General features: G+C 40.4%; 1 long non-coding RNA gene and 1 pseudogene across 1 annotated transcript in view; one reads left to right on the forward strand and one right to left on the reverse strand.

Annotated features, from left to right (window-relative positions):
* The window catches only part of LOC112072380 (uncharacterized), an 8361-nt gene extending 6421 nt beyond the window's left edge, over positions 1-1940 (reverse strand). Inside the window, exon 1 of the long non-coding RNA XR_002894302.2 lies at positions 1701-1940. This is a non-coding gene — a long non-coding RNA (uncharacterized lncRNA). The remainder of the gene's footprint in view (positions 1-1700) is intronic.
* The window catches only part of LOC112072379 (metalloproteinase inhibitor 2-like), an 11541-nt pseudogene extending 5273 nt beyond the window's left edge, over positions 1-6268 (forward strand).
* The last annotated feature ends 19738 nt before the right edge of the window (positions 6269-26006 follow it).

Genomic DNA, 26006 nt, shown 5'->3' on the forward strand with positions numbered 1-26006 from the left:
ATTTTAATTCAACACGCCTGGTTTAACTATGCTGCCCTGTCTTTTAATTCAACACGCCTGGTTAACTATGCTGCCCTGTCTTTAATTCAACACGCCTGGTTTAACTATGCTGCCCTGTCTTTAATTCAACACGCCTGGTTTAACTATGCTGCCCTGTCTTTAATTCAACACGCCTGGTTTAACTATGCTGCCCTGCCTGGTCTGCAGATGTTCAGGTGCCAACCAGGTGCTGTAGGAAGACTGAGGCAATGAGCTCCCATCAGCTGTAATCAGAGGGGAATATTCCTGGCCTGCTGAGGGCACTCACAGGCACACAGACCTTATGACACATGCTCCTCCTCTGCCCACCTGTCTGGGTAGAAGGTGCTGACAGCAACAACCTATTCACTTCAGTCTGATTCAGAAGATATTCGAGATCATCCTTGCCAAACCGATGAACTACTCCTGTAATGTTAAGTTCCCTCTATTCCACAGCTGTCTCATCATTAGGACCAGACACCACATAGATGTACTGTTGCTTATCACTGGAATTACAGTTTGTTTTGCAGCCATCCTGAACTAATGAAACTACAGTAAAAAGGTTTTTACTAAGAGCTGTACCAGCTATGGGACATTACTCAACATGTGGCAGATGTTTCAGACCTCAAGATGGCGCCACAGCCCACGGTTGTGCAGAACATGTGTTTCCTTAATTCAAGTACAATCAGGTTGAGAACATTCCTTTTAAGGAGCACATAAAGAAATTAAACTGTCCAAATAGTGATATACAGTTGCCAAATCTTAATTTAATCATCCCGTTGCAGGAACTGCAAACTTGTAGTGTAATCAAGGTTTAAAAGCCAACTAAAGTTATTCATTTCCACTTAAATGCCAGACTTGATTTCCCCCAATGAAAATATATCAAACCCTACAACAACAAATCCATTCATTATACGCGCATAACAATACACATTGCTCCAGGATTATTTTCCTGATGTGTGAAACTGGCTCAAATTAAGATATGGCATCTGTAGCCTACCACTATTTGATATAAATAATAGTATACACTACAAAGTCTACACTACAACTGAGTGCCTTGGGTTAAATGTAGGAAGATAACATTAACTTAATTTTGGTCTATATACAACACTGTAGCATTATGTGTAGGCCTAGAGGCAAATAACACTTGGTGTAGCAGAGTCTCAGCCAGGGATCTCCAACCCTGTTCCTGGAGAGCTACCTCCTGAGTTTCAATCCAAACCCGTTGTAACGAACCTGATTCAGTTATCAACCAGCTAATTATTAGAATCAGGTGTGCAGATTAGGGTTGGACAAAACCTTCAGGATGCAGCTCTCCGGAACAGGGTGGAGAGTCCTGGCTGTAGCCCATCTTACTGTTGCCTACTTATGTAAATACAATGATCATGTTTATGTCATGGTTATTAATATGAACGACCACAGGATTCTTCAAATGTTTGCATGTTGCGCATTGATACAGTGTAGCAGCCCAGTGGTTGCCAACTCCAGCCGTCGAGTACACACAACAGCACATTCTGTTGTGTCCCCGGACAAAAACACCTGATTCAACTCATTGAGGGCCTGATGATTAGTTGAATCAGGTGTTGTTTTTCCAGGGTTACAATAAAAATTGTGAGTTGGAGTAACTCGAGGACCGGAGTTGAGAACCTGAGAAGTCAGAAATATTGCCAAAGTTGCCTTACCGACGTCTGCGCTGCAAAAAGCCTGTTGAAGATGCACAGGAGCGCATTTGCAAGCTTCTGCAATGTCTTCGATCCGCCAAAGGAACAAAACGACCAGAGTGATGAAACAACTGCTTTACAGACCAAGTCATTTTGGAAAAAATATCTATAGCGTAAGATAAAATGTTTATCCAGAAGCTAAAGAACAGTGTATTGTAAACTACACTAGAACATTCAAAGATGTTCCCAGACAGACAACACCTAGAAATCTGTTTTCCCCTTCGCATGTTAATCAGCCGTTTTATTGCGGCTGTGAGCTCCTCCCCAGTCAGAACCAGCCATGGTAGCTGAGCTTCTATTAATCCAGAACAGCAACTGCATTGAAAAAAAGACCCTGTTAAGGACACCACAGAGCAGGCTCAACTGCCCGGGTGCCATAAATTCCATAAATTGTCTGTCTTTCGCCTAAACAATGGTGATGAACCAGAAATATCCGTTTTAGGATATGCCTATTTTAATTCCTTTTTTTTTAAACACCTGGGGAACTTTAAAGCAGGCTCAATGCCCGACTGCTCAGGTCAGTTCACTTTCCCTAGGCCCTCAAACTCAACTCTGGACTCGACGTGAATCCAGTGCCACTGCATTTTTTAATTCTTCCTCTTTAATCAGGACTGATTTTGACAGGGACACCAGGTGGATGCAATTCATTATCAGGTAGAAACAGAAAACTAGCATGCTCCTGAGCACCGTGTACAACAAGAGATGCCCCACCCCCGCTAAGTGGGCTACTTTTCACATTTGTTATTTTATGAGTGAGGTTGATGATGAATACTACCTCCAAACGAATGGAACATCGATGGGCTCCACATTCGCTCCAAGCTATGCTAACCTCTATGTGGGTCTTTTTATGTTAAAATTAATACGTTTTGTTAATAATGAAAACGAAAATCAATTTTTGAATAAAGTCCTGAAGTGGTATCGATATTTACGACATTTTTTGCATATGGGAAGGAACGGAAAAAGAGCTGTCATTTTTATGACTACTCAATGACATTGACCCCAATCTCAAATTCACTATTGAATGTGACACCCAACGTGTTCGTTACCTCGAGTGTGGATTGAGAAATCAAATGGAACCCTGTTTACAACTCTGTATAGAAAAGAAACGGACAGAAATACTATATACAGGGGACAGCTTCCATCCTGAGCCATTAAAAATAGGACTTCCTAGAAGCCAGTATTTCAGACTGCACCGTAATGCCCTCCACAGAGCATTATCTAGAAAAGCAGCGGAGATGCGCATTGGTTTCTAAGAAGAGGCACGAGATGAACTGCTACAAAAAAACCCGCTAAAGCTAAAGTACACTCCGTAATGTTCACAACCACATATACTTTGAACTCGCGAAAAGTGGGAGATGTGATCAAAAAACACTGGCATATTTTATCATCGGACCAGGTTTTCCGGCTGAATTTAAAAATCCACCACTTAATTGTGTATAGGAGAGTCGCAATTTACGCTATAAATTGGTTCATGCCAACCCTGCCACAAAAGAAAATCAGCCAGGCTCTTTTACGCCCTCTTCCAAATGGTAGCTATAAAGCAGAGATGCGCACCAGTGCAACAATATGATGAAGTTGAATATTTCTGCACCCACACACAGGAAAACGGTTCAAATAAATGACATTATTACGTGTTCCACCACCATGTTTATTTACATTATTAAATGCCCATGTGGGCTCTGCTATGCGGTAAAACCTCTCGTTCTCTCAAACAGAGAAATTAGTGAACATAAAAGTTCAATCAGGAGAAACGCAGGGATTATCCAGTCGCATACATTTAATGACCAAAGCATGACATTTCTAGCTTTTAGATTTTGTGGCATAGAAAAGTTAAGATATCAGACAGGGGAGGTGATATAATAACACTCTGAGTAAAAGAGAATGTTTTGGGATTTTCACCCTCCAGACATGATTTCCTAAAGGACACAGGGCAGCATAGTTAAACCAGGCGTGTTGAATTAAAAGCAGAAGACCAGAGCTAGGAATCTAGGACCTGGAGGGAAATTGGACTCGTCTGTTTAGCCCAAACAGTGTGAACTTATGCACAAACATTTTTAAGACTGTAATATCTTGGGTCTGTGTCGCATTCTTCATTCTCTTAGATCTCATAACACCCTTAAATTGTCAGTGTCTAACTGACCATTTAAAAGGAAAATAGATGTCAGTTAAACCACGTTTCTCTCTTCCAGTGATCAGGGCAAAGGTGGTTGGAGTGGAAGTTGTGTCTGGTAACACCAAGTATGACGTCCAACAGATCAAGGTATGATCAGCCTTTTTATGAAGTGGTTGTTCCTTCCTGCACTGAACATTGAAGCCCCCTGAACCCCAGTCTGACAGCTGGTCCCAGTTCTCTCCTTTCCCCTGGGCTCCATCCCTTCAGTGTTTGCAGATCTGTGTTGGCTTAAACAGTGTAGTTGTGGAGCTCCCACCATATGAAAAGGAGCTTCTGTAGAAATGTCTCATGCCTCTTGCTGGAAAGCACATTATTCAGTTGACGTTCCTACCAGTCCTAGACTATGGTGACATCATCTATATGACTGCAGCTGCCATTTCATCAAAGCTTTAAAATGCAGTTCATCATAATGCACTTAATTACTGGTGATGGGGGTTTGGTACTCATCACTGTATTCTCTACCAGGAAGTGAACATTGTTACTGGTGATGGGGGTTTGGTACTCATCACTGTATTCTCTACCAGGAAGTTGGCTTTGTCACGTTGGTGGATAAATTGCCAGATTTTTATTTATAAAGCCCTTTCACTAAAACTCTCACTGTACCTAACATTATTACCCACCTTTAGACATTATAGTTACAGCCTGTCTCAGATCAGGGATGTTTAACTCTGGATATTCCATTGGTCTTTACCGAGTTGGATGAATCTGCCTGAAATATTTTACTTAATTTGTGGAATAATCTTCAAAATGTTCTAAATGTGACGTTTAGTTGCCTTTAGGGCGACTCAGAATTGATTTTGACTGTTCTGCTTACATTGTGTGTGTTTCTGAAATTCCGGGGATCTTAAAAAAGAAAATTACATAAAAAAAAAAACCCTGATAAAATGAAGGTTAGATGAAGCAATATTTTTTGATCTGCAAACATCAGGCTGAGGGAATAGGGAAGGAATTAGGAAGATGCCAGTGCCTGAGCGCTGCAGTCGGTTAGGTTCAAAACTGTATATGTAGATGTTTGACAATCCTTTGTTCTCTCCTTGTGATTGGCTAGATGTTCAAAGGTCCTGACGGGTTATCCACGCCGTCTTCACTTCAGCCCATGTGGTGTGACCCTGGAAATCAACAAGGCTTATCTCTTCACGGGTGCGGTTCTCACTACGTCACCCAAGTTCATTGCTAGCCCGGTTACACTGCTCAACCTGTGCTTGCAGCATCATGGCTGTTCTAAACTATTGACTTCATCTTGTACAAGAAATCAAGTCTTTACTTTTTTTTTAACCTTTATTTAACTTGGTAAGTCAGTTAAACAAATTCTGTTTGCATGACGGCCAAACCCTGACGACGCTGGGCCAACTGTGCGCCGCCTATGGGACTCCCAATCACGTCCGGATGTGATACAGCCTGGCTCTTCAAGTTACACTTAATAGTACTAATGTTATGAATTTAAATGTTTAATGCTTTAAATGTTTACAACTAATGCATCACTATTTATTATGATAATTCTAGTGTTCCAGGCTGCATCGGTATGTCTTCCTGCTCCAGGGTAAAGTTACCCCCAGGGACAGATCTAGGATCTGTTTCCCCTCCCCATTTCTATCTTAACCATTTGTGGGGGGAAAAAGAGGAAATGGATAAGATCAGCATCTGGGGTTAACTTTACCCCACAGGTTGTTGACTCACTGTCTTCTCTCTGTCTCCAGGCAGGCTGAATATGATGGCAGGATGCATTTAGTCATGTGTGACTTTATTCAGTATGGGAGGACTTGAATGGCACACAAAAGAAGAGCTTGACTCAACGCTACCAAAGCGGCTGCGATTGCACGGTGTGTGACAGGAATTATAGTCAAATTACTTTACACCACTTTTGTTAAATGTTTACTTTGTCACATTGGCTAAACACAAGAGCTAGAGTATTGGGGTAATGATCAGTCAGTGATCTGGATCTTTCTCTCTCCCTGCTCTGATCTACAGATCATCCGCTGCTCTTCCCTCCCCTGTCCCGTCAGCGCCCCAGATGAGTGCCTTTGGACAGACTGGTTGTTGGCCGATGGCCAAAGCGGACCCCAGGCCAAGTACTCTGCCTGTCTCAAGAGGCGTGATGGGTCCTGTGCCTGGTCAGGGGATGGCTCCATCCAAGAAGTAGTTCCTGGATATTGAGACCCCTAAACTCTACAGGCCTTCCACTCACTGCTCAGTGGCTAAATATGCCTGCAATTTAAAGCTGGTCACTTCTTGTGCAATAAAAATAAACTACTCCTCAAATATAGCGCTCCAAGTATTCATTTCTTGTGCCATTCATCTGTTTTTAAACTGGAACCAAAGTGTTATTGAAAATCAAGTGTGATTCTCAGTGTTGTGTTTCTGACTAGAACATTTTTCCTGAAATACCATCCTAAAGCCTGGGCATGTTCAGCTGGGCCAATATTGTAGAATGAATGTTATATACATAGTCTTCCTTGACAAGGAATGCAGGTGTGGTCCCTTCTGCACGTTGAATGCATTTTAATGAAATTGCTGAGAACACTCATACTTGCTGACCAAAAGATTGTCTGAGTTTTCAGAACATTTATCTTAAGTCGTCACTTTAAATTGTTCAATATTGAATTTCTCGGACTCACTACCCACTGGGCAATGTTTCATTTAACACTTTTGCTTAAAGTAAAATAATTTTGGATTTGAAGTTAAATCTTTACCTAAATCCTTTATTTGTATCTAGACGTTGAACTGACATCTGGCCGAGTGGGTAGACTATATGGATAACCGTTCAGAATATTTTTGAAAGCTATGTAATGTATTTAACTAGGTGAGCCAGTTAAGAACAAATTCTAATTACAATGACTGCCTAACCGGACAATGCTGGGCCAATTGTGCGCCACCCAATCACGGCCGGTTGTGAATCAGCCTGGAATCGAACCAGGGTCTGTAGTGTTGCCTCTAGCACAGATGCAGTGCCTTCAGACCGCTGCGCCACCCGAGCCAATACATGCATATGTCTCTTTCAGCACCAATTGGTAATATGCAAATATCAATTGTATATGTAGGTTTGGAAAGTTTAAAGTAAACTGGTTTAGACTATATTGGTGAAATAAAATGTTCTGGATTACTGACCATGTCTAAAAGTAAGGACTATGTTTCTCTTATTTGAGCTGTCTTGCAATAATATGGCTTGGTCTTAACCAAATAGATATCTTCTGTATACCACCCCTACCTTGTCACAACACACTGATTGGCTCAAACACATTAAGATGGAAAGAAATTCCACAAATTAACTTTTTAGGCACACCTGTTAATTGAAATACATTCCAGGTGACTACCTCATGAAGCTGGTTGAGAGAATGCCAAGAGTGTGCAAAGCTGTCATCAAGGCAAAGGGTGGCTACTTGAAGGATCTCAAATATAAAATATATTTGTTTAATGCTTTTTTTGGTTACTACATGATTCCATATGTCTATTTCATAGTTTTGATGTCTTCACTATTATCCTACAGTGTAAAAATAAAAACCCTGGAATTAGTAGGTGTCAACTTTTGACTGGTACTGTACATCTGTCCAAATGAAAGATAGCCAGCTATATGTTAAGTCAAAATTGTCCAACGAAACTAAGCAACAATTGACACCATAATATATATATATAATATATACTGAGTATACCAAACATTAGGAAACCTGCCTAAATTTGATTTGCACCCCCCTTTTTCCCCCTCAGAACAGCCTCAATTCATGTGGGCTTGACTCTCCAAGGTGTCAAAGCGATTCCACAGGGATGCTGGCCCATGTTGACTCCAATGCTTCCCACAGTTGTGTCAAGTTGACTGGGTTCTTTTGGGAGGTGACCATTCTTGATCACACGGGAAACTGTTGAGCATTAAAAACCCAGGAGTGTTGCAGTTCTTGACACAACCGGTGCGCCTGCACCTACTACCATACCCAGTGTAGAGTATTGAGATGCATAGGCAGCAGGGGGGGTTCCAACCCTCCAAGAGCCCAAACATTGAAATGTATTCTGTTAATTCTTATGCACAATGCTATGTTCCTGTGCTAATCGAATTAGGAAACTACGATGTCTTGCAAATGGTTGTTATACAATTGCCATATTCAAGCCAGTTGGATTATTATTTATTAGCACAGGAGTGGTAAAAGTGCCTCACTGGGTTGAATTCACTATAACTGCTTTATTCAATTGAATGGCTTATCTGCTTATCTTACTACGGACAAAAATATTCAATTTCTCTCAAGTAGATGGTAAACCTGGTTGTTTGGTTCACGTGCAGGTTAGTGTTTCTCGTCAATCTTGTACTGGAGTCCACATTGCAGATGGACACAGGCATAAAATCTGATTTTAAACTTCACTTTCACCATACTGCTAACCTTAAATTAAGAAAAAAAGCAAATTTTCCTTAATAATTGTTATATTTGACTGTGCAGCTGGCCTCAGGGGAAATGGCCCAGGTCTGCCTCCAGGACAAACTCTGACAACATCAACCTGTTCAGTGAATGTTAACAGGGGTATTCACCACCCTTGGATTTTTTCACATTTTGTTAGGGGATTGAAATGATAAAAAAATGTGGATCCCAAAAAATGCAGACAAATACAAAAAATAGTTGTACAGTATTAACGCCTTTTAGGCAACCTAAATTAGGTTAAGGAAAAGCATTTGGCTTAATAAATCACATAAATGAATGGACTGAAATAGTGGTTTACATGACTTTTGAGTGACTACCCTTCCTCTGTTTTCTCAAAGACCAGGGAGTTTTTGAAAGGCTTATAAAGGTCAGTGATTGGTAGATGGGAACAAAGTTAACAATTATGCTGTGGATTATGTATAACACCACCCAGACATAAAAGATAGTCGTCTTTCTGAACTGAGCTGCAGGACAGGAAGGAAACTCTCAGGGGTGTCACCACGAGCATTTGGGGATTTTAAAATGGCTACGGACTTCAATGGCTGTGATGGGAGAAAACTGAGGATGGATCAACATCGTAGTGACTCTACAAAATACCTAAATGACAGTGAAAAATAAATTATTCCAAAACATGCATCTTGTATGCAACAAGGCACTAAAGTAATACTGCAAAAACATCTTGAAGAATGACTTTTTGTTTAAATGCAAACATTTGTTTGGGACAAATCCAACATATCACTGAGTAACTGCCTCCTTATTTTCAAGCATGGGGTGGCTGCATCATGGTATGTGTATCCTTGACCTTGGCAAAGACTGGGGAGTTTTTCAGGATAAAAAGATACAGGATGGAGCTAAGCACAGGCAAAATCCTAAAGGAAACCTGCTTCAGTCTGCTTACACCAGACACCTGGGAGAGGAATGCACCTTTCAGAAATACAATATCTACAAAGTTCTGGCTGGTCACGTTAGTTTTGACTGAAATGTCCTTGAAAATTGCTGTCGAGCATGATCCCAACACTTTGACAGAGCTTGAAGATTTCTGAAAAGAATATGGGCAAATATTGCCCAACCAGGTGTGCAAAGCTCTTAGAGACTTAGGGCTCTATTCAACAGATCCTCTTCCAGCCAACATCCATAGCAGTTGTTTTGGCGTGTCTGAGGTGGAACGTGTTAGAGCTGTCAAATCCACAAGCGGCTCCTGGAATTATAGCTGAAACAGATTTGCCGTTGACTGCACAGAGTTGCATTAAGAGAAAACCCATGCAATCTTGTTTAAAAGTATGAACCACCCAAAATAGCTCACTATAAAGAACACGTTGCCTATTAAAAAAGATATTACCATTACTACTGATCACTACCAATACTACTACTACTACTACTTATAAACTCAAATAATACTTCTAGACTAACAAGCAACCACATTTACTTCAGTAAATGTCCTTATCTAGTTTTTTTAATACATTTCATAGGTGACCTGATTAGACAGACTCTGTTCTCATTATGGCCCATATAAACCGTTTTGCAACTGATTAATCACTGTCATACCCTACACAGAGATTGAAAGGTCTGAAAGGGACTTTCCCATCGGCCAAGCCTGCAGTCTTTCTTGGTTAACTGTGATTTTGGTACTTGCCTGAAAAAGGAATTGACACAGAATGCAAATGCGTCTAAACACAGAAAGAACTGAAAAATATTTTTCTACAATGTGTAGCACTACCTAGCATGCTTGCTAGTTTGTTATCACCCACATGAGGCGAAGCTGGTGTGGTTAGGCTGGTTAGTTACCCTAAATAGTGTATCTCGGCGAAGTAATAGGATAAATGTGTCTTCAGCTCTGCTGCCCTGACTAAAATAGCAGCAGCTTTAAAAAAACGTATTTTGTGACGCCCCTACTGGAATTCTTTGCAGTTTGGTTGTTTTCTTTTAAAAATTCCCTGCCTAATGGGACAACAACAGAGCAGGCTACTTGCCTAGCCCAAAATGCCATAAATTGTCCATCGTTCACTTAAAAATGGGTATAAACCAGAAAGATCATTTTTAGGCTATGCCTACTGGAATTCCTTACAATTGTGTGGTTTTCTGTAGAAAAAAACACTTGGGTCAACTCTAACCTGTAAGCCTTAAAGTCCCGCATCAGCCTCTTGGACCAACAGGCTCTGAGACAGCTTCTACCCCAAGTCATAAAACTGCTTCATAGGCATAAGACTACTAAATAGTAAATTAATTGGTGACTCGGACTACATGCATTGACCCTATCTTACATGACTATATGCACACCCACACGACTCTACAGTAAATACACAGTACATACTGTACACGCACACTGAACGTACACTCTCACACAAACCCACAACATAATCACTACACACACACACTTTCACTCATCATATGCTGCTGCTACTCTGCTCTTTATTTGACTTATTATTATTATCTATCCTGATGCCTTCACATTACCCTGTCTTTCATGTATGTACATAAATACCTCACTCGTACATTGATCTGGTTAGTACCCCTGTATATAGCTCCATTCTTGTGTATTTTTTTCCTTTTGTGTTACTATTTTCATAATAATTGTTTTACTCTGTTTTGTTGGGAAGGGCTCGTAAGCAAGCATTTCACAGGTAAAATTGATCCCCGTTGTATTCAGCTCATGTGACGAATAACATTTGATTTGACTTGAAATGAATAGGAGTGTCTCACGCTCGGCAAAAGTATTTAGTATTTAGAGTATTTAGCAGCTCCTCTTCCTGGGGTCCAAACAGGAACAAAACAATTACATCACAACAAACAACACCCTACATCATAAATAACATAGAAATCATACAATAAATGACTACGTTATTACTCTAATATTACACATTACAATATAAATGTACAATACTACAATCTTACTGTGTGTGTGTGAGAGAGAGAGTGTGTGTGTGCATGTGTGTCCTCACAGCACGTCATATACCTCTCACAAAGACAAGTTGTGATGCAGTCAATCTCTCCTCTACTTTGAGCCAGGAGAGATTGACAAGCCGTTATTGATATTAGCCCTCTGTGTACATTTAAGGGCCAGCCACACTGCTCTGTTCTGGGCCAACTGTAATTTGCCTATGTCCTTCTTTGTAAACTTGAGCATATCACTGGGCAGTAGTCCAGGTGTGATAAAACTAGGGCCTGTAGGACTTGTTTGTTGATGTGATATCAAGAAAGCAGAGCACCCCTTTATCAAGTCAGACCTCTCCCATCTAGCTACTTTGCATCAATATGTTTTGACCATTTCAGATTTCAATCTATGGTTACACCAAGCAGTTTAGACTCTCAATCTTGCTCATTGCCACATTATTCATGACAGATTTTAGATGAGAGGTTTTAGGGTTTTAGATGAGTCAGGTTTTAGATGAGGTTTAGGTTAGATGAAGGCTAGGGTTTAGATGAGGTTCAGGGTTTTAGATGAGGTTTCAGGGTTTTAGATGAGGTTCAGGGTTTTAGATGAGGTGTAAGGGTTTAGATGAGGTTTAGGGGGTTTTAGATGAGGTTCTAGGGTTTAGATGAGGTTCAGGGTTTTTAGATGAGGTTTAGTTCTACTGGTTTATGTTAGAGAGGCATCCATTAAAGAACAGCCTGTGTTCTATTAGATAGGTAACTCTCAATCCACGAATATGGCAGATAATGTAAAGACATAACACAATGTTTTTTATAACACCAGACTGATTGATAATGTAATAAGCTGCACGGTCAACCAAAACAGCTCCCACATCTTCTTATTATCCATTTATTTCAGCCAATCATCATTCAATTTGTTTCAGTGCCGTACATGTCGAGTGCCTTCCCTATAAGCATGCGGGAACTAAAAAGGAGCATCTTGGTTTCAAGGTCGAGCTTTGAGAGAAGAATCATCGTGAGGTATGCAGTGAAACCAATTTTAATAAGAGATAATGAATAATGTCAATCATGGCTTATATGACATGTTTTGTGTAGCATTTATAAGGACTGAAAGGGAATGCCTTAGTTTTCTATCAAGCTTGGATTGAGTTTGTGTACACTCTCCGGCTTGTGATAATAAAGAGTGATTCATTTAAAATGACTTCAGGTGTCCCTTCAATTTCCTCCACAAATCTTGGCGTAAGTGAAGGTCTGTGAGGAACACGGTGGCGTATTCGTGTGAAAGGTGAGGGAAATTCCTGTCTGACCAAAGAGACCTGGACCCGCCCAGACCAGACTTTTACTGTGAAGGTGCCCGGGGGAAGATCCTGATCCGGCAAACCTCTGAGGGACACGTCTACTGAATTTCAGTAAAGTCAATTGTCACGCCCTGACCAAGAGAGCTGTTTATTCTCTATGTTGGTTGGGGCATGAAAGTGACAAGGGTGGTTATCTAAGTGTCTAATGATCTATGTTGGCCTGTTATGGTTTCCAATCAGAGGTAGCTGTTTATCGTTGTCCTCTGATTGTGGGTCCATATTTAGGCAGCCATTTCCTCATTGTGCTTTGTGGGATCTTGTCTAGATATAGTTGACTGAGAGCACTACTTTGAGCTTCACATTTAGTTTTTTTTTCGCCTTTATTGTTTTTTTCCTTTGAGTTTCTCTTCCAAATAAAAAGTAAGGACATACCACGCTGCATCTTGGTCCTCTCCTTATAACGATCGCTAACAGAAGATCAACAACAACGGACCAAGCAGCGTGCCCAGGAGGAAAGCAGGAGTGGAAAGGACATCCTGGACGTGGAGCGAATTATGGCAGGAGACGAAGCCTTTCATGGAAGCAGCGGAGGCAGCGAGGGAACAACATGACAACACCGGGTTCGTGGCACGACGGAAGCCCGAGAGACAGCCCGAATGTATTTTTTTTTTGGGGGGGGGGGTCTATCAGTGGTCTATCAGTTTGGATGTTCCATATTTCTGAGTGTGACAGTTGTGGTTATTAGTGGCTTTCAGGTAGCACTCTAATATTGCAATATCTTAGTAATTTGAAGGTCTAAGGTTTCAGTACAAGGCCACATGATGAACAGAGGGATTGAGCCTTGGGACTGATATTAAATGAAGGCTGCCATCTGGTGTTTGGGTTAAAGATAAGCCTCCTGTGGACCAGTAGATAAGCCTCCAATGAAAGTGAGTGGTATCTCACGGAACTCAGGGTGTAAGGGACACAGTGGAGCATTTTGGGGCAGAGGTATGAATCTTTAATAAGATATGTTTTTGACCCTTTCAATTTAATTTTTTTACTCATTTCGATAGTTTGAATAACTGAAGTAGATCCAAGTAAAATGTATTTAAGTAACCGAATAATAGAAATAAGTCAGGCACCATCTTTTGAAGGCCCAAGTGGATTTTTGTTAAACAGGTTTTATATTTTGACTATGTTGATGACCAGAGAAAGTTAATAACAGGAAAAATTTCAATAACAAACCGATTGTGGTAAGAGCTATGTAAACAATGATTAAACAGTATGACAGATGTATTTACCTCTGAGTCTACAGATCCTTGTGTATGTGTGTGGTTCATAGATTCACTCCTGTTGATAGAAGTATAACCTTGCTTGTAGATATTAGCTTTTTATTATGATAGTATTTCCATCATTTAATATGTGTAAGGAAGCATGTGTGGTAGCTGATTGACTTTGGTTTTATGTGTTGATTTAGCTTACTTTAATAGAAGTATTTTGATGGACCTAATTTGATAGTTTAAGGTAATTAAATGATTACTAAAATGTTACAAGAACGTTACGCACAGAAGTGATAAAAGGAAAGGGATGTGAGGGAACATTTTATTATCTGCAGAGATAGGCTCTTGAATGTACACAGCATCTCCGCTCACTATCTTGCGTTCGTGAATTGACTGGGACCTCTCCTGACCAATTTTTGGAGTACGCCAGAACATTGCTCTGGGAAACAAAAAGGAGTATCTCACTTTCAAGGTCTCAGCTTTGAGAGAAGAAGCTTGTGAAGGTATCACTCAGTCACATGCAGGAAGCCAATGTAAACATGAATCATGTAAATTATTATTGTATGACTTGTTTGTGTGGCAGTATACAAGGATGAAGGGAACACCCTTGGCAAAAGTTTTCAAAGCTTGGAACTGAGTTTGTGAACCTCTCCAGACATACAAAAGAGTAATCACTTAAATATTGACATCAGGTGGTCCCTGGTGTTGAATTTCCACACACCATGCAAAATAACTGGTCTCTGCTTGAACAGACAGATTGATGAAATTTTTGTATTATGTCAAATTAGATTTCCAAGGGGCGTGGTCATCAGTGTAACTTTCACGGTGTTGCTTGCTACAACACGGTGTACACAACCAACACGTGCCAGCTGATTTCCGTGAATCTGATTGGTCCAAAGAGGTGCACCACAGGTCCAGAGTGTTTTTTTTCCCTCCTGTTCTCTAAAGTTACCCAGGTTAAAAAATAATACTGAAAGCAACACTAAAGAATTCAGTAGAGGTCGTAGTGCCTAACCTAGCTTATTTCTGGTTAGCCCCCATTATTTAAGTGAAAGACTGACAGTTTATGGCAGCCGGGCAAAGTTAAGACCTGGCTTGTGTGTTTTGTCCCATTAGGCAACGGATTTCTTTTAATGAATACAAACCAAACTAAGGAATTTCAGTAGGAGCTGTCAATTATTTTTTACCTGCTACACTGGAGGTGTCACTCAGTCAGGGCGAGCAGAGGCGCGAGCCACTTTATCCTTGTTACTCAGCCGAGATACACTTTATAGCAGTAACTCACCTAGCCATGCTAGGTTGCCCTCATGTGGGTACTAACAAGCATGCTAGTAGTGTTTGGTATCAGCCATTGTCAACCAATCAAGTAGGGGTTGGAAGCTCTGGTGAGGTTATCGATTGGTTATCGCAAGCAATATCACCAAATATTTGCTTGATGATCAGCTTTGACCAACTTCAGTCCGCCCTGTTCAGCTCCCTCCCCATGCTTGCATCACCAATTTGTCCCTGGCCACTGCTTCTCACGCCACGTTAACTTTTTGTTAACGTACGCCTCTCGAATGGGGAACGCAACACCCCTGCTTACAAATAACTCCCTGTGGCGCGAAAGAGTGGGACTGTAGGGTCAAATAAGGATGACAAAGGCAAGAAGATTGGTCCTTACAGGGAATATTAATTCAGTCACACGGTAAATTTTGGATAAAGGGGCCTGAACAGAAGCCGGAAGAAATTATAATATTAAAGCCCCTCCTACCCTTACCTGCCTACCAACCGCTACTTAGCACAACCTGGTGCGCCTAGCCAAAATAACAGGAGCGTGGTCCACCCAGGCTTACCTAGTGTTTATAGAAGTAAATACCTCAGGGTTTGTATGGCCGGCAGGCCCTCTTGCCTAAGTACTCCCTAGATGCCTTCCCTTCCCCCCCTGAAAACAAATTCAACAAGTAAAATAAATCAACAGTCATTTGGACAACATACCTTCCGCAGCACCGCTACAAAATACTTCACAAAAAAACGCCGGAGAAACCATACTTCTTGAACATTAAGACACTCTCTCACTTGAGCAAACAAACTAACATAGAACATATCCAGCTCTCTTGTATATAACCCTCAGCTCTCTTCTGAGCAACAAAACACTGGCTTAAAATAGCTTCAGAAGGAGTTTGGTAATTGAAGACAGCTGTTTCTGACGAAGAGAGGGCGGGGTCAGCTCCAATAGCAATGGGCCGAACCAATCCAAGTCTGCTTGGGGAATAGGAAGCCATTTTCATTGAAACACATCCATAACCAATACAGAACAAAACCACCAACACAAGGACGGGGAACGTAACAACTGTCCATTGAAAGATGAATTGGAAAGGCCCCGCGGGTTTTTGGGGTTTTCACCATGTGATACTGGTCATAGTGGTATATGCTCTGTTCAGACGTGAGCTGCATTTGAAAATCATCGCTCTGCTAAAAGTTTGGAGTATGTGCTGAATGTAGCAGCCAGGAAAAACAGAATTTTTCCTGCTCTCTACCTGTTGTTGAAATTAGGGGCTGACTAGTTTTTGGCCATTTTTGCATGTAAACAACTATCGGGTAAGCAACCATAACATATCTGCTGATTTGGCTGATGGGAAAGTGCCTTTCAAGACCTTAAAGTCAATCTCTCTGTGTAGGGTATGACATAGTGATGAATCAGTTGCAGAATGGTTTATATGGGCTATGGTGACTTTTTCTAATCAGGTCACGTAGATTTAAACTCCTGGAAAAACTCCTGGCCCTATAGGGAGGATGAAAAACCCTTCAAACTGCAGCAACCTTTCTCATATGATTAATATTTTAAAACTGGAATAACAGGGGAGTTTCCCTTACACAGACACAGAGGCCAACTGTGATAGACAATACAACTAACAGGACCAAGCTTGCTTTATGCAGTGTGGCATCATGAGGCTCATGGAGAGAAATGGCCTGTGTCCAAAATCTTCAATTCCATCCCTGTTATTCATACCACTTGATTTTTTCCACATTTTGTTGTGTTACAGTCTTAAATTCAAATGTATTACATTTATGTTTTTTCTTCACCCATCTACACACAGTACCCAGAGTGAAACACGTTTTTAGAAATATTTGAAATGGAAATACAAAATATCTCATTTACATAAGTATTCACACCCCTGAGTCAATACTTTGTAGAAGCAACTTTGGCAGCGATTACAGCTGTGAGTATCTCTGGTAAGTCTCTAGGAGCTTTCCCAACCTGGATTGTACATCATTTACCTATTATTCTTTTCAAACTTAAAGCTCTGTCAAATTTGTTGTTGATCTTGCTAGACCATTTTCAAGTTTTGTCAATAGATTTTCTAGCAGATTTAAGTCATAGCTGTAACTCGGCCATCGGAACACTGTCTTCTTGGTAAGAAATCCAGTGTGATTTGGCCTTGTTTTAGGCTACTTTCCTGCTGAAAGTAAAATTCATCTCCCTGTGTCGGTGGAAAGCTGTGCCTTAGCTAAATTTGGTTCTTTTTTTTTATCCATCAGTCCTTAACGATACAAGCATACCCATAACATAATGCACCACCATTATGCTTGAAGATATGTAGAGTGGTACTCAGTAATGTGTTGTATTGGATTTGCCCCACAACATAACACTTTGTATTCAGAACAAAAAAGTGAATTGCTTTGACAAATTTTTAGCAGAATTACTTTAGTTCCTTATTGCAAACAGGATGCATGTTTTGGAATATTTTAGATTCTGTACAGGCTTCCTTCTTTTCACTCTGTCAATTAGGTTAGATATTGTGGAGTAATACAATGTTGTACCCATCCTCAGTTTCTCTTATCACAGCCATTAAACTCTGTTACTGTTTAAAAGTCACCACTGCCTAATATAGTGAAAATCCCTGAGCGGTACGCCTGTATCTTTGTAGTGACTGGGTGTATTGATACACCACCCAAAGTATTTTAATAACTCACCATGCTAAAAGGGAATTACATGTCTGCTTTTTTCACATCTACCAATAGGTGCCCTTCTTGAATCCATTGGAATACCTCCCTGGTCTTGTGGTTGAATCTGTCTTAAATTCACCTGTTTGACTGTGGGACCTTGCAGATAATTGCATGTGAGGGGTACAGCGATGAGGTAGTCATTCAACAAATCATGTAACACTATTATTGCACACAAAGTGAGTCATGCAACTTATTGTGACTTGTTAAGCACATTTTTACTACTGAACTTACTAATGTCCACACTAAATGAGTGCTTGTTTCCTTTGAAATGGGTGTGTTTGAATAGACTCATATTACAGCTTTGTATGACTTAGCATGCTAGCTCCAACCTGGTGGCCAGTGGACTAATTCTTGGATAGAGAACAGAAATTCCCACAACAAAATGAATGCCTAAGCAATTAATTTCCATGTGTCCTATCTGTGCTTAGAGTTGAAACAGTCAACCCAAACTAAGCTAGCAGTATTATTAAAAGTCTTATTTGAAACATGTTCTCAGAATGTTATTGAATTATCTTCAAATAACCTATCATTTCTGTTTTCAGAACATTAATAAAACTTCCCAGGAAAACTTTCAGGGAACCATAGTAAAACTTCTCAGAACCCTCCCTGCAACCTAAAAATAATAGTTCCCAGGAACAGGTGAAGTTCACACTTCAGCTCTCAGGATGTTTAAAAAACAATACGTTTTTACCAGTCAGGAAGCTGATGGCTTGTTCCCAGAACCAAATGTGCTAGCTGGAGGCTTTCAAACGCACTTCACACAAACAGATTGTTATTTTTGGTGCGCATAGAAGGGCATGAGTGCATTCAAAAGTATGTTCTGTTGCTATTTTTCTTCACAATATGATGCAGATAGGCTCATTGTGTAGGACAACCAGGCTAAACGTATGTCATCCTTGTAACTGTGGATAAAAAATAGAGATCATAAACATTGATACTGTAAATTACATGTCATTTTTTAAATATAGAAATGTTGTTGGTTTGCTTGTATGACATCAAAGTGGTATTTATTATAATCCTTAATGTCGTATCTTTCATAACACATCGACTCCTCTCAATTTAACGCATTTCCCTCACTCAGACAACAACAAATGTGCAAAAGTACCAAAAGCGGAGGGAAGGTGTTACTTGTTCTTGTGGTGCTCAAGTTTATAACGGCTGTCGTCAAAACCAGTGCTGTGAACTGGAGAACCTGAGCTCTTATGTCATGTATAGCGTGTTACTGTACGCACAATTTAGGCGCTTTATCAAACAACAATCTGCCATTTTCATCTCATATATGGGATGACAGGGGCAAGTGAACTTCCAGGTGCTTGATTAATTTTTTTTTAAAACTGAAACACAAAACTTGAAGGAATCCAGTAGGCTTAGACCATTTTATTGAACCTTTATTTAACTAGTAGTCATTCTTATTTACAATGACGGCATACCCTTCCAAATCCGGACGCTGGGCCAATTGTTCGCCGCCCTATGGGACTCTCAATCACAGGTCTGTAGTGACGCCTCTAGCCCTGAGATGCAGTGCATTAGATCGCTCGGAGAAAGAGTTTCAGTTTCATCCCAATTTATGGCATTTATGGCAGCCGGGCATGTTGAGCCTGTCTGTGGTTGTCCCATTAGGCGGAGGATTTTTTTAAATTGAATGGTTGCTGTTCTGGATTAATAGAATGCTCAAGTTCTGACTGGGGGAGGAGCTCACAGCCTGTAATAAAAATCGGATGATTACATTGAGGGGAAAAATTATTTCGAAGAGGTATCCATCGGTCTGGGAACAGTCTCGAAGGGAAATAGGTTCTAGTGTAGTTACGCCTCCGTTTCATTAGTCAAATCCTTTTGTGATATTTGGCAACCCGTAATTTCGATTCCAAATGACTCGGTATGTAAGCAGTTGTTTCATTACTCTGCTCGTTCTGTTCCTTTGGCGGGTCGAAGACATCGCGAGGCTTGCACATGCAGACCTCAGCACCCTCAACGGGCTTTTTGCGATGCAGAATCGGTAAGCGAATTTGGCAATACTTTACTTTTCAGCGGTTCTTCACGTTGAGGGCAATCAATACGCAACATGAAACACATTTAATGTATTGTCTGTGGTCGTAGTATAAATGATTAGGACATGATCATTAAGCCTATTTTACGTCTTCTCACAGTTTTTACATAATTAATTAGGCGACAGTAAGATGGTTTACAGCCAGGACTCTCCAACCCTGTTCCTGGAGAGCTACCCGCTGTAAGTTTTCAAGCCAACCCCTAGTTGTAATGAATTATTCTGTTTCTCAACCAGTTAATTATTAGATTAGGTGCGCTAGTTTAGGGTTGGGGAACCTACAGGACTGCAGTCTCCGAACAGGATGGAGAGCCCTGTTACACATATTTTCTTAAGGCATGCCTACAAATGAATTTTGAGATGTATGTGTTAACGAATTAAAGGATACCTGTTCTTTGCATGACATGGACTGGCCAGCTGTAAACTATGATCCCTTATTGATGTCACCTGTTAAATCCTCTTCAATCAGTGTAGATTAAGGAGAGGAGACAGGTTAAAAGAAGCATTCTACACTGTTCTCTCTCCATATCACCCTTAAACCATCAGTGTGACGACCAGTATACGGAATAGATTTCAATAAGTTAGTTAAACCATGTCTCCCTCTTCTAGTGATCAGGGCGAGGTGTTTGGAAAGAAAGTTTGTTAACGAATCAAGAATGACATCCAACAGATCAAGGTATGATTCTCCTTTTTATTAAGTGGGTGTTTTATAAAAATGCCTCTAAGTAATGTAATTATTCAGTCGTCTTCCTACTGGTCCTAGACTATGGTGACGTCCTCTATATGAACTCAGCTTCTACTTCATTAAGCCATCATTACATTCTCTACCAGATAGTTGGTTGGCCCTTTTACTTTGACTGCCTTCACATCATTATTAAGACATAAGAGTTAGCCATCCCTGAGACTGGGTGGTAACTGGACCTTCCTTATGGAGTTAGGTAACTATCTTTTAGTCTATATTTTTTGCACCTGATTGTGGAGTTATGTTAAAATATTTTACATTTTGGTGCCTTTTAGAAAGAAAATGCATACAAATAAAAGAAAGCTGGTCTCATTTCTGAGTTTCTTATTTTGAGTTCTTTGTTTATTTATAATTCAGGGCTCATCTGTAATAGATCTGGTTAAATATGATTGCTTGCACATTACAGATCTGCTGACATTAAAGGGTAAAGACTGCAGTGCCTGAGTGCTGCAGTAGTGAGGTTCCAAACTAAATATGTAGCTGGTTGACAGATCTTCCTTTCTCTCCTTGTGATTGGCTAGTGTTCAAAGGTTGTGACCAGGTTATCCACACTCTTCACTGCACCACTTCGTGCGCGTGATCTAGAAATCAACAAGGAGTATCTCTTCACAGGTGCGGTTTTCCACACGTTACCCAGAGTTCAATTTGCCACACTGGTTAACCCTCAGTCCATAGACCCCAGCAAAGATCAGCTCTTCATTTATCTGCATGTCCAGCCCGACATTTTGCCTTAGTGTTTTACCATTTTTCTTTCCAGGACAACCAGGGCTACAAGTAAACCACAAAACAAGTGGACAACAGTTACATTAATGAGTTGTATTATAATTTAATTAGAGGAAAAACTTGATAAAAATGAATTTATATGAAGCCTAAGTACAGAAATTGTTTGCTCGTTGGGAAATTAATATCCAATTAATCAGTGACAACTGTTGTTGGTAAAAAAAACTGTAAGCGTATTACATTACTAAAGATAGGAAATCCAGGACATAATATCTTCTCTGGAAGGACCGTTACCTTCAAATGACTCTAGATTAGCTTGTGAGTGTCTCAGAATAAAACATGTTACATGTTTGTGAGTCTCAGCTTTTCATAAATATACTTAACAAAAATATAAATCCAACAATTCCAAAGATTTTACTTTGTTACATTTCATAAAGTAAGGTAATCGGTTGATATAAATATATTAATTAGGCCTTTATCTCAGGATTTCACATGACTGGGAATAAAGATATGCATCTGTTGGTCGCAGATAATGTACCTTTACAAAAATGTAGGGCCGTCAGTTTCTTGTGTTCCTACCATTTTCCCCATGCAGCGCAACACATCTCCTTCGCTTAGTAGTTTAGACTGTTGAATGTTGTCTCATTCCTCTTCAATGGCTGTGAAGTTTCTGGATATTGTCAGGAACTGGAACATGTTGATCCAGAGCATCCCAAACATGCTCAATGGTGTCTTGTCTGAGTATACAGGCCATGGGAGACCTGGACATTATCAGCTTCCAGGAATTGTGTGAAGATCCTTGCACCATGGGGCTGTGCATTATCATGCTGTAACATGAGGTGATGGTGGTGGGTGAAAGGTATCGCTGTGCGTTAATTGCCATTGATAAATGCAGTTTTCATTGTCCGTAGCATAACCTCACCGCCTCCATGGGGCACTCTGACCACAATGTTTACAACAGCAAACCGCTTGCCCTCAAAGCCATACACGTGGTCTGCTGTTGAGGTCGGTTTGGAGGTACTGCTAAATTCTCTAAAATGGGGGTGGCTTATGGTAGAGAAATTAGCATTAAATTCTCTGGAAACAGCTCTGGTGGACATTGTGTTGTGACAGAACTGTGCATTTTATTGTCCCCAGCACAAGGTGCACCTAGATAATGATTATTCTGTTTGATCAGTTTCTTGATATGCCACACCTGTCAAGTGGATGAATTATCTTGGTAAAGGAGAAATGCTCACTAACATGGATGTAAACAAATTTGTTCACAATTTGAGGTAAATAAGCTTTTTGTGTTTGGATCATTTCTGCCATCTTTTATTTTGGCTCATGAAACATGGGACCAACACATCACATGTTGTGTTTTTATATTCTTGTGTGTAAATGCTTGAGACACAACAAAATGTGACAAGTTCAAGGGGTTTAGACCTTCTATAGGCACTGTAAATGTATACAACTAATGCATTAGTTAATAATAGTGTGTACACTTATGATGATAAATCTGTACTGGGCTGCATCAGTGTCTTCATGCTCCAGGGGTAAGTTTCACCCAGGGATGTATCCCAATCCTAACCATTAGTGGAGCAACTGCTAAACCGAGCCAGATCAGCATCTAGGGGCACAGTACCTACACCATGTTTTCCCATGGTACATTGGACTCTCACATCTCCTCTGTCTGTAGGCAAGCTGGAGACTGGAAGGATGCATATAACACTGTGTGACTATAATCCGCCCTGGGAGGCCTTGAGTGCGCACAAAAGAACAGCTTGACTCGCCTCTACAAAAGTGGCTGCGATTGCAAGGTGTGTGATGGGAATTATAGTAGTTACTATACACCAGTTTTGTTAAATATTTACATGGCACATTTTTAAAGGGAGTATACTATTCTGGTCCATTGGCAAATGCATGAGTATTGGGGTAATGGTCAGTCAATGATCTTGGTCTTTTCTCTACTCTGATCCACAGATCATCCCTGCACTTCCCTCCCCTGTCCGATCAGCACTCCGATGCATGCCTGTGGACAGACTTGGGAACCGACAATGGCCAAAACCTTGCCTGTATCAAGAGGCAAGATGGGTCCTGTGCCTGGTACAAGGGATAGCACTACCCAAGAAGTAGTTCCTGGATATTGGAGACTCCTAACTCTACAGGCACTCCACTCACTGTTCAGAGTGACTAAAGATGTCTGCATTAATACATGAGACACAGCTACAAATGCAATTTGTAGATTTGCAATTTGATTTTAAATTGCTTACTGGTCACTTCTACAAGTGCAATTTAAAATAAACATCAAGCACTCAAGGTAATCATTGCTTATTGTCATTCATTTGTCTCTTGTTTTTAAACTGGAACCAAAGGTGAAACCCCAAATCGTTTTCGATATGCTTGTCTGTAATGGAACAAGTGTTCCTGAAAACCATGAAGCCTGGGACACATTACAACAGGGTGTAATGCATAAAGTTCAGATGGTATGTTCTATACATGAATAACAAAGTGTCTTCTGACATGAGGAAAGGAATCGTGTCGGTTTGAATGGCATCTCTATCTAACATTTGTCTCCTGAATGTGGCCCTTTAGTAGTTGGGTCTAAACCAGGGCTTTACCTATAATGACGTTGACCAAATTAAACCACTTAGATTTTCTTCCTTGCTTTATAAGTCAGAACATTATTCTTCAGTGGATTAATATTCTGTAATTCTTATGCACAATGCTATGTTCCTGTGCTAATCGAATTAGGAAACTGACGATGTCTTAAACTGGTTGTTATACAATTGCCATATTTAGCCAGTTGGATTATTTTTATTAGCACAGGAGTGGTAAAAGTGCCTCACTGGGTTGAATTCACTATAACTGCTCTATTCAATTGATGGCTTATCTGCTTATCTTACTACGGACAAAATATTAATTTCTCTGCAACGTAGATGGTAACCTGGTTGATTTGGTTCACAGTGCAGGTAGTGTTTTCTCGTCATTCTTGTACTGGAGTCCACATTGCAGATGGACACAGGCATAAAACCTGATTTTTAAACTTCACTTTCACCATACTTTAACCTTTAAATTAAGACAAAAAAGCAATTTTCCTTAATGAATTGTTATAATTTGGACTGTGCAGCTGGCCTCAGGGAAATGGCCCAGGTCTGCCTCCAGGACAAGACTCGTGACACATCAACTGTTCAGTGTAATGTTTACAGTGGGTATTCACCACTCTTGGATTTTTTTCACATTTGTTAGCGGGATTGAAATAGATTTTTTAATTGGGATCCCCAAAAAATGCAGACAAATGAACAAAAATAGTTGTCAATATAACGCCTTTTAGGCAAGCCTAATTAGGTTAAGGAAAAGCATTTGGCTTAATAAATCACATAATGACATGGACTGAAATAGTGGTTTACATGATTTGAGTGACTACTGTTCCTCAAAGACCAGGGAGCTTTTTTGAAAGGCTTATAAAGAAGGGCAGTGATTGGTAGATGGGAAACAAAGTTAACAATTATGCTGTGGATTATGTATAACACACCCAGACATAAAAGATAGTCGTCTTTCTGAACTGAGCTGCAGGACAGGAAGGAACTGCTCAGGGGTGTCACCACGAGTCCATTTGGGGATTTTAAAATGGCTACGGACTTCAATGGCTGTGATGGGAGAAAACTGAGGATGGATCAACGTCGTAGTGACTCTACAATAATGACCTAAATGACAGTGAAAATACTAATTTCCAAAACATGCATCTTGTATGCAACAAGGCACTAAAGTAATACTGCAAAAACCATCTTGAATGAATAGACTTTTTGGTTTAAATGCAAAGCATTGTGTTTGGGACAAATCCAACAACATATCACTGAGTACTGCCTCCTTATTTTCAAGCATGGTGGTGGTGCGCATCATGGTATGTGTATCCTTGACCTTGGCAAGATGGGGAGTTTTCGGGATAAAAAGATTACAGGATGGAGCTAAGCACAGGCAAAATCCTAAAGGAAAACCTGCTTCAGTCTGCTTAACCACAGACACTGGGAGAGGAATGCACGTTTCAGAAATACAATAATCTACAAAGTTCCTGACTGGTCACGTTAGTTTTGACTGAAATGTCCTTGAAAATTGTTGTCGAGCCATGATCCCCAAACTTTGACAGAGCTTGAAGATTTCTGAAGAGAATATTGGGCAAATATTGCCCAATCCAGGTGTGCAAGCTCTTAGAGACTTAGGGCTCTATTCAATCAGATCCTCTTCAGCCAACATCCACATAGCAGTTGTTTTGGCGGTGTCTGAGGTGGAACTGTGTTAGAGCTGTCAAATCCACAAGCGGCTCCTGGAATATAGCTGAAACAGATATCGCCTTGACTGCACGGAGTTGCATTAAGAGAAAACCCATGCAATCTTGTTTAAAAGTATGAACCACCCCAAAATAGCTCCCTATAAAGAACACATTGCCTATAAAAAAACGATATTACTACCGCCATCACTACACTACTACTACTACTACTTCACAATAATACTTCTAGACTACAAGCAAACACATTTACTTCAGTAAATGTCCTTATCTAGTTTTTTTTAATACATTTCTAGGTGACCTGATTAGACAGACTCTGTTCTATTATGGCCCATATAAAACCATTTGCAACTGATTAATCACTGTCATACCCTACACAGAGATTGATAAGGTCTGAAAGGGACTTTCCCATCGGCCAGGCCTGCAGTCTTTCTTGGTTAACTGTTGATTTTGGGACTTGCCTGAAAAAGGGAAAGTTTGTTGTTTACCACACAGAATGCCCC

Source organism: Salvelinus sp. IW2-2015, unplaced genomic scaffold (assembly GCF_002910315.2).
Source record: "Salvelinus sp. IW2-2015 unplaced genomic scaffold, ASM291031v2 Un_scaffold1909, whole genome shotgun sequence".
NCBI lineage: Eukaryota > Metazoa > Chordata > Actinopteri > Salmoniformes > Salmonidae > Salvelinus > Salvelinus sp. IW2-2015.